General features: G+C 44.8%; 1 protein-coding gene across 1 annotated transcript in view; it reads left to right on the top strand.

The window, feature by feature from the left end:
* The window catches only part of G3BP1 (G3BP stress granule assembly factor 1), a 43,615-nt gene that overhangs the window by 606 nt on the left and 26,520 nt on the right, over positions 1-16,489 (top strand). The gene's annotated exons all lie outside the window — the stretch shown is intronic.

Below are 16,489 nucleotides of genomic sequence, written 5' to 3'. Positions count from 1 at the left end.
TCGCAGTGTAGACCTAGCCTTAGGCCTCTTTCACACGACCGTATGGCTTTTTCAGTGTTTTGCGGTCCGTTTTTCACAGGTCCGTTTTTTGTTGTGTTTCCGTTTTTCCTTATGGCATATACAGTAATTACATAGAAAAAATTGGGCTGGGCATAACATTTTCAATAGATACGGAAGACATACGGATGCATTTCTGTATGTTTTCCTTTTTTTTTTTGCGGACCCATTGACTTGAATGAAGCCACGGAACGTGATTTGCAGGCATTAAGACATGTTCTATCTTTCAACGGACTGGAAATACGGAAACGGAATGCATACGGAGTACATGAGGGTTGTGTCACACTATAGCGTGTTTTTTTTCCTGGCATTCACCTTCCAGCGCGCTAAAAACCGCAGCAACTTAGGTTTTTTAGACCGTGCAGTAAATGCACCCTATGTTACGTGCTGACTTTGCCATGGATTGTCTGAGGATTTTGCCATGTTCACGTGGCCTTTTTTTCCATGCAGATTATGAGGCGTATCCTGCGTGGAAGCTGCCTCCCATACGGTCACATACAGTAATGCAGGCCCACACATGGATTGGCGCTATTAAATTGGGCTAAATCCACACGAGGACGCGTGCATAGGGTGAACTCCGCATCAAATCCGTATGTAACACATGACGATATCGCTGAGGACACCGTGTGTGGCCATGTCCGTCTGCTGTCCGCAGATTATAGAACATGCCCTATTCTCAGTTCTGTCAGGAAAATGCGGCGTCCATATTTTGCGGATCTGCGGTCTGTCGTGTTCATGAGGCCTAATACTCAGCTCTACAGGGATACAGATCTTCTTTTTGTTACCAGTTATCTCTCATTGTATCCTCCTATGTTCTATATTTTACCTACATTTGGTAGATGAGCCTCAGCCAGAGGACGTGTAGACCGCAGGAGACTCATAGCTGTTTATGAAGGGTTTTCTGGGAGTGAAATGTTGGCCTGTTCTCAGGATAGGTCATCAATATCAGATTGGTGTGGTGACTGCCAGCACTGCCCCCTATCAGCTCATGTGAGCACTGCGGCCTCCTCACAGCATAGGTATCACAGCACTGCACATTGGATAGTGGCGGTGCTTGGTATTGCAGTCCAGGCTCGTTCACTTGAATGGGGCTGAGCTGTACATCGGCCATGTGACCAATGAACATGACGTCACTGGTCTAGTAAGAGGCGTGCCGCGGCTTTGTCCTCAAACAGCTGGTCAGTGAGGGTGCGGGAGTCGTACCCCCACAGATCTGATATTGAGGACCTGTCCGGAGGGTATAACATCAGGTGTTGTCTCTCTTCAGTAGAAAGTTAATACAAGTCACTCACTAATGTATTGTGATTGTCCATGTTGCCTCCTTTGCTGGCTGGATTCATCTTTCCATCACATTATACATTGCTTGTTTCCATGGTTATGACCACCCTGCAATCCATCAGCAGTGGTCGTGCTTGCACACGATAGGAAAACATACCAGCCTATGTGAGCTCCACGGTCCCATCCACCAGCAAAGCCGGTACTTTTTTATAGTGTGCTGGACAGCTCTGTGGTCGTAACCATGGAAACGAGCAGTGTATCATGTAATGGAAAAATGAATCCAGCCAGCAAGGGAGGCGATATAGATAAAAACAATACATTAGTAAGTGCCTTGTATTTCCTTTCTCTACATGATAAATGTTATTTGCTGAAGTGAGACAACTCCTTAAATTATAATGAAGCTGCTGATGCCTTTCAGTATTGACTCTGGGAAGAAGTTTTGTTTTCTGTATGAGGGACTTAACCCCCTCCCTGTGATTTCCCCTGCACATGCCCAGTGATTGGTAATTCACATGTACTATCGCTGGCATTGCTCATCTCTGCATACAGTCAGATATGTCATGTTCTGTATAATGCCAGAGCTGGACACCGACTTGCAGCACGTGATATGATGCCAGCACGCAGTGCCACATTTCACGCTGCCAGTGACTTAGATTAACCCACAAGGCTCCGCATGCTAAACACAGAAGCAAAAATCTCTGTGCTCAGACTGATGTGGTCACGGTCCCTCAGGTGACTGGTGTCAGGAGATCAGAGAGACCGGCTGAGCGTGGAGGAATCTAACAGCCTTCTTGACTTCTCTTGATTCAGTGTTGATAGGGTTAATGACCACTTCCCTTTTCTCAGCTGTTGCTCAGTGGTCATCACTTCTACACTTTATAGTCTCACCCCACCCTTCTGACTATGCAGTAGATAGCGTCATTTGGGTTTGGCTGAGCTGGTGTTAGGTCGTCTCTGGTGTTCCTGTTCTTCCATCTCCACAGAAGTTAAGTATCGCGTTTGTATTTGTTATATTCCCTGTTGTTGTATCTGGGCCTGAGACAGAGACTTCCATTCGTCCATCTGGGGAGGAATGGGTTGTCTCTGGTCCTATACTTATTCTAGGGCCTTATAGGGAAATCAGGGCCTAGGTATCCTGCTTATGAATATTCCTCCCTTCAAGGTCTATTCATATGGATAGGTAGTCAGGGCCCGGATTAGGGTTGTCTAGGAGGTGACCTGTTTCTTCCCTAGTTTCCAGGCCCAGTTACTGTTCCTCTTCCCTCCTGTGTTCAGTGTGGAGTTTCCCCCCCACACTGATCGTGACAGATACCTTTCATGTGCTTTCTGCATCTGCATGTCCGTGCTGCAAAAGAGCGTGACCGCAAAGTGCAGACCGCGGACCCATTGAAGTCATCTGTATTATGCGCATATGCAGTTTGCGTGGTCATGTGCTTAAAGAAAAGTACACAGATGTGTATGTGTTGTGCTGCAGCGCATGTCATATGACTGTATTTCTTATGGGGGAGAATATAGTGTACATGGAGCCAGCATATCGTATGGCAGAACATGGAGTGCTGCACTATACAGGGCATGGCCGTCGATACTTGTGGGTGAAGTTGTGGCATAGGCAGAAGCAAAATTGCTGCCCTTGAACTGTTGGAGAGCAGCAGTTGTTTCAGAGGGTGGAGCGTGTGAAAAAACCGGGAGTGAATGCGATGCCTGAGGTGGTAAACGAGAACGGGTAGTTGTGACAGTCACATAGCAAATATTGCGGAACTATGGTCATATGCGTCCAGAGTCGGCTCTTACAGTGTTGTTCTCTCCTGCATTGCTTCTATGGGGAGGGGTGGGGGTACCATGCAGCAGCATACTGAGCGACTACAATACAGATATAGATCTGTCAGCCACTAATGTGTACGAGTACAGGCCTAATAGACTGATGTAAAAGGCTTTATTTTATCTAGAATTAACCAACATATTGTCTATGATTTATTTTTTATTATATATATATATATATATATATATATATATATATATATATATATAAGAAAAGGTTAAAAATAACCCCGCTGACTATTTCAGGTCGCTGATGGTCTCTGCGCTCGACACAGGAAATGCTTGGAGATGACAGCTCAGCCAATCACTGACTGAAATGGGTTACCGCTGCAGCCAGTGATTGGCTGGGGAAGCATCTCTTGCCATTTCCTGTGTATCAAGACAGGACCGGGAAGTCAAGACCAGCAGGGACCATATAAGCTTAGATTTTTGAACGACCATAGGCCAGTGGTGTAATTTAAAGGGAATCTATCTGAGAGCACTAGTTGGTGTCTGGGGAGAGCAATAACTTCGGCTCATCGCAGCCAATACATTCTAATACTGTACGGAGCTCCTGCTCTGTACAGTATTAGAACGACGTTTTATGCGAATCGACTTCGGATGTTTCATCCAAAGTTGATTCGCTCATCCCTAGCTGTTATAATCAGGAGTAGTGTGAATATGAAGTGTATTTTCTGCCAGAAAGCTCCCATGATTTTTTTCTTCACTTGCCTACATTACTCCAAAGGCCTCATGCACACGAGTCAGTGATTTGGCTTCAGTGGTCCGTGTCCGATTTTGCTTCAGTTGTGTTTCCTTGTGTCTTCCATTTTTTTGGTCTGACAGGGGAAAAAAGGAAGGTTAATGAAAAGTGTAATTTTATTGCACCAAGGTCTTGTAGAAAAAAGCGGACACGGATGACATACCAGTTGTGCATCCATTTTTTTTGACGGACCCATTGACTTGAATCGGTCCGTCCTCCGTTTTCCACTGACAAGAATAGGACAGGTTATTTTTTTGATGGACTGGAATCACTGATCACGGACTCAGAGAAATTATCAGGTTTTTTTCACAGCTCCATAGAAATGAATGGGACCTCCGCTAAACTGTGAAAAATGACGGAACGGACGCGGATGCACACAACGGTCGTGTGCATGAGGCCAAACACTGTATATTTTTGCCTCATATACACATTTTTCAAACCAGCACTTTTCTTCCCCATTTCTCAGCCCGAATGCATCCTGGCAGGATCTGTACGTAGAGAACTTCCTGTTAACATCAGCTTCCTGTTAGGTTCATTCTGCAGTAGTCCCATCTCCTACACCTCTCCTCACCATGTTAGCTAGGCAGAGCAAGCCCTATATCATGGTCAAAACTGCTGACGGACCCCCTTGTAACACCTTCATGACCAATGCCTTACATGTAGATTGCTGGTCGGGTCTTTAACCTCCTCCCGACCGCCTAACGCAGGGATGCGTCCTGCGGGCGGTCGGTTTGTTGCTCCTTGACGCATCGGCGCGTCATCTCTCGAGACGCGAGATTTCCTGTGAACGTGCGCACACAGGAGCGCGCGTTCACAGGATCGGAAGGTAAACCAGCTGATCTACAGCCTGCCAGCGGCGATCATTCGCTGGCAGGCTGTAGATCCGATTTTTTTTTTTAAAGGTATATCAGACGCTGTTTTGTTAACAGCGTCTGATATACCTGCTACCTGGTCCTCTGGTGGTCCCTTTTGCTTGGATCGACAGCCAGAGGACACAGGCAGCTCTGTAAGTAGCACCAATCACCACACTACACCCCCCCCCGTCACTTATTAACCCCTGATCATCCCATATAGACTCCCTTATCACCCCCCTGTCATTGATCACCCCCCTGTAAGACTCCATTCAGACGTCCGTATGTGTTTTGCGGATCCGCAAAACACAGACACCGGCAATTTGCTTTCCGCATTTTGCGGATCCACTCATTGCCAGAACTACAAGGTGGGCCATTTATATGGATACACCTTAATAAAATGGGAATGGTTGGTGATATTAACTTCCTGTTTGTGGCACATCAGTATATGTGAGGGGAGAAACTTTTCAAGAAGGGTGGTGACCATGGCGGCCATTTTGAAGTCGGCCATTTTGAATCCAACTTTTGTTTTTTCAATAGGAAGAGGGTCATGTGATACATCAAACTTATTGGGAATTTCACAGGGAAAACAATGCTGTGCTTGGTTTTAACATAACTTTATTCTTTCATGAGTTATTTCCAAGTTTCTGACCACTTATAAAATGTGTTCAATGTGCTGCCCATTGTGTTGGATTGTCAATGGAACCCTCTTCTCCCACTCTTCACACACTGATAGCAACACCGCAGGAGAAATGCTAGCACAGGCTTCCAGTATCCGTAGTTTCAGGTGCTGCACATCTCGTATCATCTGAAGGCAATCGTCTATGCTGTGAAGATACGAGATGTGCAGCACCTGAAACTACGGATACTGGAAGCCTGTGCTAGCATTTCTCCTGCGGTGTTGCTATCAGTGTGTGAAGAGTGGGAAAAGAGGGTTGCATTGACAATCCAACACAATGGGCAGCACATTGAACACATTTTATAAGTGGTCAGAAACTTGGAAATAACTCATGAAAGAATAAAGTTATGTTAAAACCAAGCACAGCATTGTTTTCCTTGTGAAATTCCCAATAAGTTTGATGTGTCACATGACCCTCTTCCTATTGAAAAAACAAAAGTTGGATTCAAAATGGCCGACTTCAAAATGGCCGCCATGGTCACCACCCATCTTGAAAAGTTTCCCCCCTTACATATATTAATGTGCCATAAACAGGAAGTTAATATCACCAACCATTCCCATTTTATTAAGGTGTATCCATATAAATGGCCCACCCTGTATATAGAAAATGTCTTTTCTTGTCCGCAATTGCGGATAAGAATAGGACATGTTCTATAGGCTCTACAAAAAACGCAGTGTTCACCCGATCAGGCCTGATCTTGTGCTCACACTTGCGTTCAGTCCGCCCCACCGCAGTGACAGAATATATATTTTTTCTGATCACTGCAAAAACACAGTAAAATCTCTGCGGCGCTATAAAGATCACTTATGAGGGGCATGGCGAGTTCATAGAAGATTTTTGTTTTTTCTTACAAAGTCTCATATTCCACTAACTTGTGACAAAAAAATAAAATCTCACATGAACTCGCCATACCCCTCACGGAATCCAAATGCGTAACATTTTTTAGACATTTATATTCCAGACTTCTTTTCACGCTTTAGGGCCCCTAAAATGCCAGGGCAGTATAAATACACCACATGTGACCCCATTTTGGAAAGAAGACACCCCAAGGTATTTCATGAGGGGTATGGCGAGTTCATGTAAAATTTTATTTTTTGTCACAAGTTAGGGGAATATGAGACTTTGTAAGAGAAAAAAATTAAAATAAAATTATTTTACGCTAACTTGTGCCAAAAAAAAAAATATTCTAGGAACTCGCCATGCCCCTCACCACGAAATACCCTGGGGTGTCTTCTTTCCAAAATGGGGTCACTTGTGGGGTATTTATACTGCCCTGGTATTTTAGGGGCCCTAAAGCGTGAGAAGTAGTTTGGAATCCAAATGCGTAAAAAATGCCCTGTGAAATCCTAAAAGTACTCATTGGAATTTGGGCCCCTTTGCGCACCTAGGCTGCAAAAAAGTGTCACACATGTGGTATCGCCGTACTCAGGAGAAGTAGGGCAATGTGTTTTGGGGTGTATTTTTACCTATACCCATACTGTGTGTGAGAAATATCTCTGTAAAAGACAACTTTTTAAAAAAAATTTATACAAAGTTGTCAATTTACAGAAATATTTCTCTCACCCAGCATGGGTATATGTAAAAATACACCCCAAAACACATTGCCCTACTTCTCCTGAGTACGGCGATACCACATATGTGACACTTTTTTGCAGCCTAGGTGCGTAAAGGGGCCGAAAGTCCAACGAGTACCTTAAGGCTTTACAGGGTTGCTCACAATTTAGCCCCGCCCAAAATGCCAGAACAGTAAACACACCCCACAAATGACCCCATTTTGGAAAGTAGACACCCCAAGGTATTCGCTGAGGTGCATATTGAGTCCATGAAGGATTGAACTTTTTGTCACAAGTTAGCGGAAAGGGAGACTTTGTGAGAAAAAACAAAAAAAAAATCAATTTCCGCTAACTTGTGCCAAAAAAAAAAACTTCTATGAACTCGCCATGCCCCTCACGGAATACCTTGGGGTGTCTTCTTTCCAAAATGGGGTCACATGTATTTCGTGAGGGGCATGGTGAGTTCATGTAAAAAAAAAAATTTTGTCACAAGTTAGTGGATTATGAGACTTTGTAAGAAAAAAAAAAGAAAAAAAAACATTTTCCGCTAACTTGTGCCAAAAAAAAAAATATTCTAAGAACTCGCCATGCCTCTCACGGAATACCTTGGGGTGTCTTCTTTCCAAAATGGGGTCACTTGTGGGGTATTTATACTGCCCTGGCATTTTAGGGCCCCTAAAGCGTGAGAAGTAGTTTGGAATCCAAATGCGTAAAAAAATGCCCTGTGAAATCGTAAAGATACTCATTGGAATCTGGGCCCCTTTGCGCACCTAGGCTGCAAAAAAGTGTTACACATGTTTGATTGTCGTACTCAGGATAAGTAGGGCAATGTGTTTTGGGGTGTATTTTTACATATACCCATACTGTGTGTGAGAAATATCTCTGTAAAATGACAACTTTGTATAAAAAAAAAATGGGAAAAGTTGTCTTTTACAGAGATATTTATCTCACCCAGCATGGGTATATGTAAAAATACACCTCAAAAAAACATTGCCCTACTTCTCCTGAGTATGGCGATGCCACATGTGTGACACTTTTTTGCAGCCTAGGTGCGCAAAGGGGCCCAAATTCCAATGAGTACTTTTAGGATTTCACAAGGCATTTTTACGCATTTGGATTCCAAACTACTTCTCACACTTTAGGGCCCCTAAAATGCAAGGGCAGTATAAATACCCCACAAGTGATCCCATTTTAGAAAGAAGACACCCCAAGGTATTCCGTGAGGGGTATGGTGAGTTCATGTAAAATTTAATTTTTTGTCACAAGTTAGTGGAATATGAGACTTTGTAAGAAAAAATAAATCATTTTCCGCTAACTTGTGACAAAAAATAAAAACTTCCATGAACTCACTATGCCCATCAGCGAATGCCTTAGGGTGTCTACTTTCCCGAAATGGGGTCATTTGTGGGGCATTGTAGAACCTCAAGAAACATGACAGGTGCTCAGAAAGTCAAAGTGCGTAAATTCCCATTTTTGCACCATAGTTTGTAAACGCTATAACTTTTACCCAAACCAATAAATGTACACTTATTGCATTTTTTTTTTATCAAAGACATGTAGAACAATAAATTTTGAGAAAAATTTATATAGAAATGTAGTTTTATTTGAAAAATAAATTTCGATTCATATCAAAAAAAGTAAAAATGTCAGCAGCAATGAAATACCACCAAATGAAAGCTCTATTAGTGAGAAGAAAAGGAGGTAAAATTCATTTGGGTGGTAAGTTGTATGACCGAGAAATAAACCGTGAAATTAGTGTAGTGCAGAATTGTAAAAAGTGGTCTGGTCATTAAGGAGGTTTAAGCTAGGGGGGCTGAGGTGGTTAAAGATGGCACAACAGCTGCCGGGTTTCTGTTATTTTAAGCAGTGACCACGGCATCAGAGGTGGCTTTTTTGGGAGGATTTTTGCGCTCCCGGGGCCCGAACAGCTGTTTGTTCTCTATAATCGCCTGGAGCCTTAGGCCTATTGCACACGACCGTATGGCTTTTTCAGTGTTTTGCGATCCGTTTTTCACGGATCCGTTGTTCCGTTTTTTGTTTCCGTTTCTGTTCCGTTTTTCCGTTCCGTTTTTCCGTATGGCATATACAGTATACAGTAATTACATAGATAAAATTGGGCTGGGCATAACATTTTCAATAGATGGTTCAGCAAAAAACGGAACGGAAACGGAAGACATACGGATGCATTTCCGTATGTGTTCCGTTTTTTTGCGGACCCATTGACTTGAATGGAGCCACGGACTGTGATTTGCGGGCAATAATAGGACATGTTCTATGTTAAAACGGAACGGAAAAACGGAAATACGGAAACGGAATGCATACGGAGTACATTCCGTTTTTTTTGCGGACCCATTGAAATGAATGGTTCCGTATACGGACCGTATACGGAACGCAAAAAACGGCCAGTAAACGGGAAAAAAAAACGTCCGTGTGCAATAGGCCTTAGGAAGGATCCCCAGGCTATTACAGCTGTAGTTCTTGTGGAGGCCTGCAGGTGGCAGTGCTCTATAAGAACATAGTGAATTTTCCATACGCTGTAATGCTAATTCATTGTAGTGTAAGGCTTGTATTAGACCAGGAGATGTCTTGCAGATAATGATTATAGTCGAAGATTTTGCAACTCGTTAGCGATCAAAAATGTGCTTATTACATAGAGCGATATTCATTTGTACTTTCGATCGTTAATCATTCACCACAAAGTACCACGCCTCTGTGTGATCTTTAAGCGAGTAGACGACTCCATATTATACAAACAGGTCTGTGACTGAGAAACAATAATTTTTTAGCAGGATGAAAGATCACGATTGGCGATTAAATGAGCGATTCTTCGCTTTTTGTTAAATCGCTCATACTTATTACATCTCGCGAGGCTCATTGAATTTTGTTCACTTTAACGACATTCGGTAGGATATTCGCTCCGGCAAATATAGGCTCAAAGGGGTTATGTCACTTCAGCAAATAGAATTTATTATGTAGAGAAAGTTCATACAAGACACCTACTGATTTATTGTGATTGTCCATATTGCCTTCTTTGCTGGCTGGATTCATTTTTCCATCACATTATAAACTAGTCGTTTCCAGGGGTTATGACCACCCTACGATCTATCAGTGGTGGTCATGCTTGCCTCACTATAGGAAAAAGCACCAGTCTATGTGAGCTCCCACAGTCCCGGCAGCCAGAGAAGCCAATGCTTTCTTCTATAGTATGCAAGCGTGACCACCACTGATCGATTGTGGGGTGGTCATAACCATGGATACGAGCAGTGTATAATGTAATGGAAAAATGAATCCAGACAGCAAAGGAGGCAATATGGATAATAACAATACGTTAGTAAGTGCCTTGTATTAGCTTTCTCTACTTGATAAATTCCAGTTGCTGAAGTGAGACAACCCCTTTTAAGGGCTCATTCGGATGGCCATATGCTGTTCAGCGTGTCCACAAAAAATGGATTGCATTCTGTATAGACTTACTATAGACTTCAATGGGGCCACGTCCTGATTTTCACTGACAAGTTGAAGTATAGAACATGTTTCATTCGTTTTGCGGAGCCGTGGAATGGGAGAAAAGGGCCCCATAGAAGTGAATGGGTCAGCATCTAATCCGCCAAAAAATGGATCTGCATTTTTGCGGACAGCATGCGGCCGTCTGAATGAGCCCTAAGGCCTCTTTCGCACGAGCGAGTTTTCCGCTCGGGTGCGATGCGTGACATAAACGCAAAGCACCCGCACTGAATCCTGACCCATTCATTTCAATGGGTCTGTGTATATGAGCATTTTATTTATTTTTTCACGCATCAGTTCTGCGTTGTGTGAAAAACGCAGCATGTTCTATATACTGCGTTTTTCACGCAGCCCTGGCCCCATAGAAGTGAATGGATCTTCAGTGAAAAACGCATTGCATCCGGAAGCAAGTTCTGATGCGATATGTTTTTTACTGATGATTGCTAGGAGGTTAAGAGCATGCAGCACTTGTACTAGCGCAGTGTTCTCTTCTCCGTTTACCTGCCCGCAGTTGCAGCGGTCAGCAGGTGTAATTACATCTCCGCCACCCCAAAATATGAAATTGGCTCATCCCTAGTTATGATGCCATCGGATAATATTGGGTACCGAGAAAAAAAATATATAGTAGTAAATAGCCTTAGGTCCCTTTCACACGAGCGAGTTTTCCGCCTGCGTGCAATGCGTGACATGAACGCATAGCACCCACACTGAATCCTGACCCATTCATTTCAATGGGTCTGTGTACATGAGTGTTGTTTTTCACGCATCAGTTCTGCGTTGCGTGAAAATCGCAGCATGTTCTATATTCTGCGTTTTTCACTCAGCCCTGGCCCCATAGAAGTGAATGGGGCTGCGTGAAAAACGCATTGCATCCGCAAGCAAGTGCGGGTGCGACGCGTTTTTCACTGATGGTTGCTAAGAGATGTTGTTTGTAAACATTCAGTTTTTTACCACGCGCGTGAAAAACGCATCAAAACGCATTGCACCCGCGCGGAAAAAACTGAACAACTAAACGCAACCGCAGACAAAACTGACTGAACTTGCTTGCAAAATAGTGCGAGTTTCACTGAACGCACTCTGAGCGCATCCGGCCCCAATCTGCAACGCCCGTGTGAAACCAGCCTTATAAAGATCCCTGAAAAAGTTTTTGCAATGCTGGAAAGCTTGTTCACAGAACTGGTTTGGAGGGGATAAAACTCACTTCATGGTACCAAATATTCCGGTATGTTTCCTTACTGCTCAGTTGAAATATTTAATGGAATAGGGATCAACAGGTCCAAACATGACACCTAGAAGTGAGACTAAAAAGTTCATTCTTGGTTGAGCAGAGAGTCCTTTTTTTCTTAGGCCTCTTGCACACGACCGTGTGCTGGCTGTGCCCTTGCTGTGGACTGCAAATTGCAGTCCGCAATGCACGGGCACCGACCGCGGGCCAGCCGCATGCGGATTGCGGACCCATTCACTTGAATGGGGTCCGCGATTAGTCTGTTCCGCAAAAAGATAGAACAAGTTCTATTTTTTTTTTGTGGAACGGAAGCACGGAACAGAACCCCACGGAAGCTTCCGTTTCTTTCTGCACCGCATCTCCGGATTTGCGGACCAATTCAAGTGAATGGGTCCGCATCCGTGATGCGAAATGCACATGGCCGGTGCCCAAACGGAAACGGAATGCAAACGGAGTAACTTCCATTTTTTTTGCAGACCCATTGAAATGAATGGTTCCGTTTATGGTCCGCAAAAAAAAAGTTCGTACGTTCGTGTGCATAAGGCCTAAGAGTCTTTTAGTTGCCTTTTTGCAAACTTTCATGTGCCTTTTACTGAGAAGAGTCTTCTTTCTGGGCACAATGCCCTAAAATCTTAAAATAAAACAAAAACTAACTTTATTGCATATTGACTCTGTACGTGCTCAGGAGGATAGTGCAGCGTCGGGGCCGCTGCCGCCAGGGAGCTGGGACAGTATAAGTTTAACCCTAAGTTCACACTTGCGCGTTTTACAGCGCCTTCGAACGCGCTGTAAAACGCATAACCGATGCAAACCAATGCTTCCCTATGGGACTGGTTCACATTTTCGCGTTTTACAGCGCGTTCGAACGCGCTGAAAAACGCCCGACACATAAACAAGTTCTTGAGCTTCTTTGGGGCATTTTGTCGCACGTATGCGGCCATAGGACACTGCTGTCAATCACACAAACGCGCGTAATACGCGCGTTGACTATGGACAAAACGCGCATATCAAATACGCTCAGGTCTGAACCCAGTGTAAAGGGACGAGGCTGGCTGCAAAGGCGTGCGTGTTGGGTCCGGACCGGGATCACCCCATCAGACATGTCATCCGGTTCGGCCCGCACCCCCCTCGCAACGCCACTGCTAGTAGCAGTCTGCTACTGTGACTTCTATTGCGGCCAGACTCCAGAACGCCGGCGCCCCTAGCAAGAGTACGCTCTACACGGTGGCCTACTTTGCTTATGGGTGGCGCCAGCCCTGAGGGCTCCTCAGGGTCTCCAGGATCCTGTGTATGGGCATTTCTACCTTCAAGGGGTGCCCATACGGTTAGGAGTCAGGGCCAGGAGTAGGGTTTTTTAGGTGGCTGAGGCCTAGTGGCTTTTCCCTTCCCCCTGGTTGTCGGTGTGGTGTTTACTCCTTTACCTCATCCGTGATAAATAGCTGCTCAAACCTCACTGGTATAGACTGGGCTGTTTACTGCTCTTTGTAGCAGCTGATACGTAGCTGAGGTGTATACCAGTGTGGCTGACATACTGTTAGTGTATCCTTACACCTTATCGGGGGCAATAGGACATACCTCTGATTAACTATTTCACCCTAACCTGCATTTGACACTTTAGGTGAGATGTTTTGCCCCAGATTTTAGTATTAAATCCGCAATAAAGTTAGTTTTTGTTTTATTTTAACGTTCGTTATGAGGCTGAGAATTAATGACAATTGTGAACGTTGCTTTTTACGCTGATTTTACCTGTTACACAATGCCATAAAACCCAGATTGGTAGAGTGCTGCAGTGATAGTAGACTTTTGAAAGTTTTTCCCATCTGCACACAGGATCTTTGGAGCTCAGCCAGTGTGACCATTCTGTTCTTGGTGGTCTCTCTCCACCACTTACTGAGTTTGGTGGGACAGCCAGCTGTAGGGAGAGTCCGGGTTATTTCAAACTTCTTCCATTTAAGACTTACAGAGGCCACTGTGCTCTTGGGAACTTTTAGTGCTGCAGAAATGTTTTAAACTCTTATGCAAATCTGTGTCTCCACAAAATCCTGTCTCTGAGCTCTACAGGTAGTTCTTTCCTCCTCTTGGCTCTGATATGCATTTAAATCATGTCCAGTCAATTTACCACAAGTGGAATCAAGGTGTAGAAACATCTCAAAGATGATCAAGAGAAATGAGAGGCCTCCAGAGCAAGATTTAAATGCCATAGCAAAGGGTCTGAAATATTTTTTCTTTTTTAACCACCTCCGGACCGCTGTACGCAGGATTGCGTTCCGGAGGTGGCAGCCCTGCGCTCAGCGACGCATATACGCGTCATCTCGCGTGAGCCGGGATTTCCTGTGAACGCGCGCACACAGGCGCGCGCGCTCACAGGAACGGAAGGTAAGAGAGTTGATCTCCAGCCTGCCAGCGGCGATCGTTCGCTGGCAGGCTGGAGATGTGTTTTTTTTAACCCCTAACAGGTATATTAGACGCTGTTTTGATAACAGCGTCTAATATACCTGCTACCTGGTCCTCTGGTGGTCCCCTTTGTTTGGATCGACCACCAGAGGACACAGGTAGCTCAGTAAAGTAGCACCAAGCACCACTACACTACACTACACCCCCCCCCCGTCACTTATTAACCCCTTATTAGCCCCTGATCACCCCTAATCACCCCTGATCACCCCATATAGACTCCCTGATCACCCCCCTGTCATTGATTACCCCCCTGTCATTGATCAACCCCCTGTAAAGCTCCATTCAGACGTCCGCATGATTTTTACGGATCCACTGATAGATGGATCGGATCCGCAAAACGCATCCGGACGTCTGAATGAAGCCTTACAGGGGCGTGATCAATGACTGTGGTGATCACCCCATATAGACTCCCTGATCACCCCCCTGTCATTGATTACCCCCCTGTCATTGATTACCCCCCTGTAAAGCTCCATTCAGACGTCCGCATGATTTTTACGGATCCACTGATAGATGGATCGGATCCGCAAAACGCATCCGGACGTCTGAATGAAGCCTTACAGGGGCATGATCAATGACTGTGGTGATCACCCCATATAGACTCCCTGATCACCCCCCTGTAAAGCTCCATTCAGATGTCCGCATGATTTTTACGGATGCACTGATACATGGATCGGATCCGCAAAACGCATCCGGTCGTCTGAATGAAGCCTTACAGGGGCATGATCAATGACTGTGGTGATCACCCCCCTGTCATTGATTACCCCCCTGTAAAGCTCCATTCAGATGTCCGCATGATTTTTACGGATGCACTGATAGATGGATCGGATCCGCAAAACGCATCCGGACGTCTGAATGAAGCCTTACAGGGGCATGATCAATGACTGTGGTGATCACCCCATATAGACTCCCTGATCACCCCCCTGTCATTGATCACCCCCCTGTCATTGATTACCCCCCTGTAAAGCTCCATTCAGACGTCCGCATGATTTTTACGGATGCACTGATAGATGGATCGGATCCGCAAAACGCATCCGGACGTCTGAATGAAGCCTTACACGGGCGTGATCAATGACTGTGGTTATCACCCCATATAGACTCCCTGATCACCCCCCTGTCATTGATTACACCCCTGTCATTGATTACCCCCCTGTAAAGCTCCATTCAGATGTCCGCATGATTTTTACGGATCCACTGATAGATGGATCGGATCCGCAAAACGCATCCGGACGTCTGAATGAAGCCTTACAGGGGCATGATCAATGACTGTGGTGATCACCCCATATAGACTCCCTGATCACCCCCCTGTCATTGATCACCCCCCTGTTATTGATCACCCCCCCTGTCATTGATCACCCCCCCTGTCATTGATCACCCTCTGTAAGGCTCCATTCAGACATTTTTTTGGCCCAAGTTAGCGGAATTATTATTTTTTTTCTTACAAAGTCTTATATTCCACTAACTTGTGACAAAAAATAAAATCTCACATGAACTCACCATACCCCTCACGGAAACCAAATGCGTAAAATTTTTTAGACATTTATATTCCAGACTTCTTCTCACGCTTTAGGGCCCCTAGAATGCCAGGGCAGTATAACTACCCCACATGTGACCCCATTTCGGAAAGAAGACACCCCCAGGTATTCCGTGAGGGGCATATTGAGTCCATGAAAGATTGAAATTTTTGTCCCAAGTTAGCGGAACGGGAGACTTTGTGAGAAAAAAATAAAAAATATCAATTTCCGCTAACTTGTGCCAAAAAAAAAAAATTTCTATGAACTCGCCATGCCCCTCATTGAATACCTTGGGGTGTCTTCTTTCCAAAATGGGGTCACATGTGGGGTATTTATACTGCCCTGGCATTCTAGGGGCCCCAAAGCGTGAGAAGAAGTCTGGTATCCAAATGTCTAAAAATGCCCTCCTAAAAGGAATTTGGGCCCCTTTGCGCATCTAGGCTGCAAAAAAGTGTCACACATCTGGTATCTCCGTACTCAGGAGAAGTTGGGGAATGTGTTTTGGGGTGTCATTTTACATATACCCATGCTGGGTGAGATAAATATCTTGGTCAAATGCCAACTTTGTATAAAAAAATGGGAAAAGTTGTCTTTTGCCGAGATATTTCTCTCACCCAGCATGGGTATATGTAAAAAGACACCCCAAAACACATTCCCCAACGTCTCCTGAGTACGGAGATACCAGATGTGTGACACTTTTTTGCAGCCTAGGTGGGCAAAGGGGCCCATATTCCAAAGAGCACCTTTCGGATTTCACTCGTCATTTACCTACTTACCACACATTAGGGCCCCTGGAAAATGCCAGGGCAGTATAACTAC

This window comes from Bufo bufo, chromosome 1 (assembly GCF_905171765.1).
Source record: "Bufo bufo chromosome 1, aBufBuf1.1, whole genome shotgun sequence".
NCBI classification, from domain to species: Eukaryota; Metazoa; Chordata; class Amphibia; order Anura; family Bufonidae; genus Bufo; species Bufo bufo.
The sequence above is the reverse complement of the archived record's forward strand: the minus strand, read 5'-3'. Positions and strand labels throughout refer to the sequence as shown.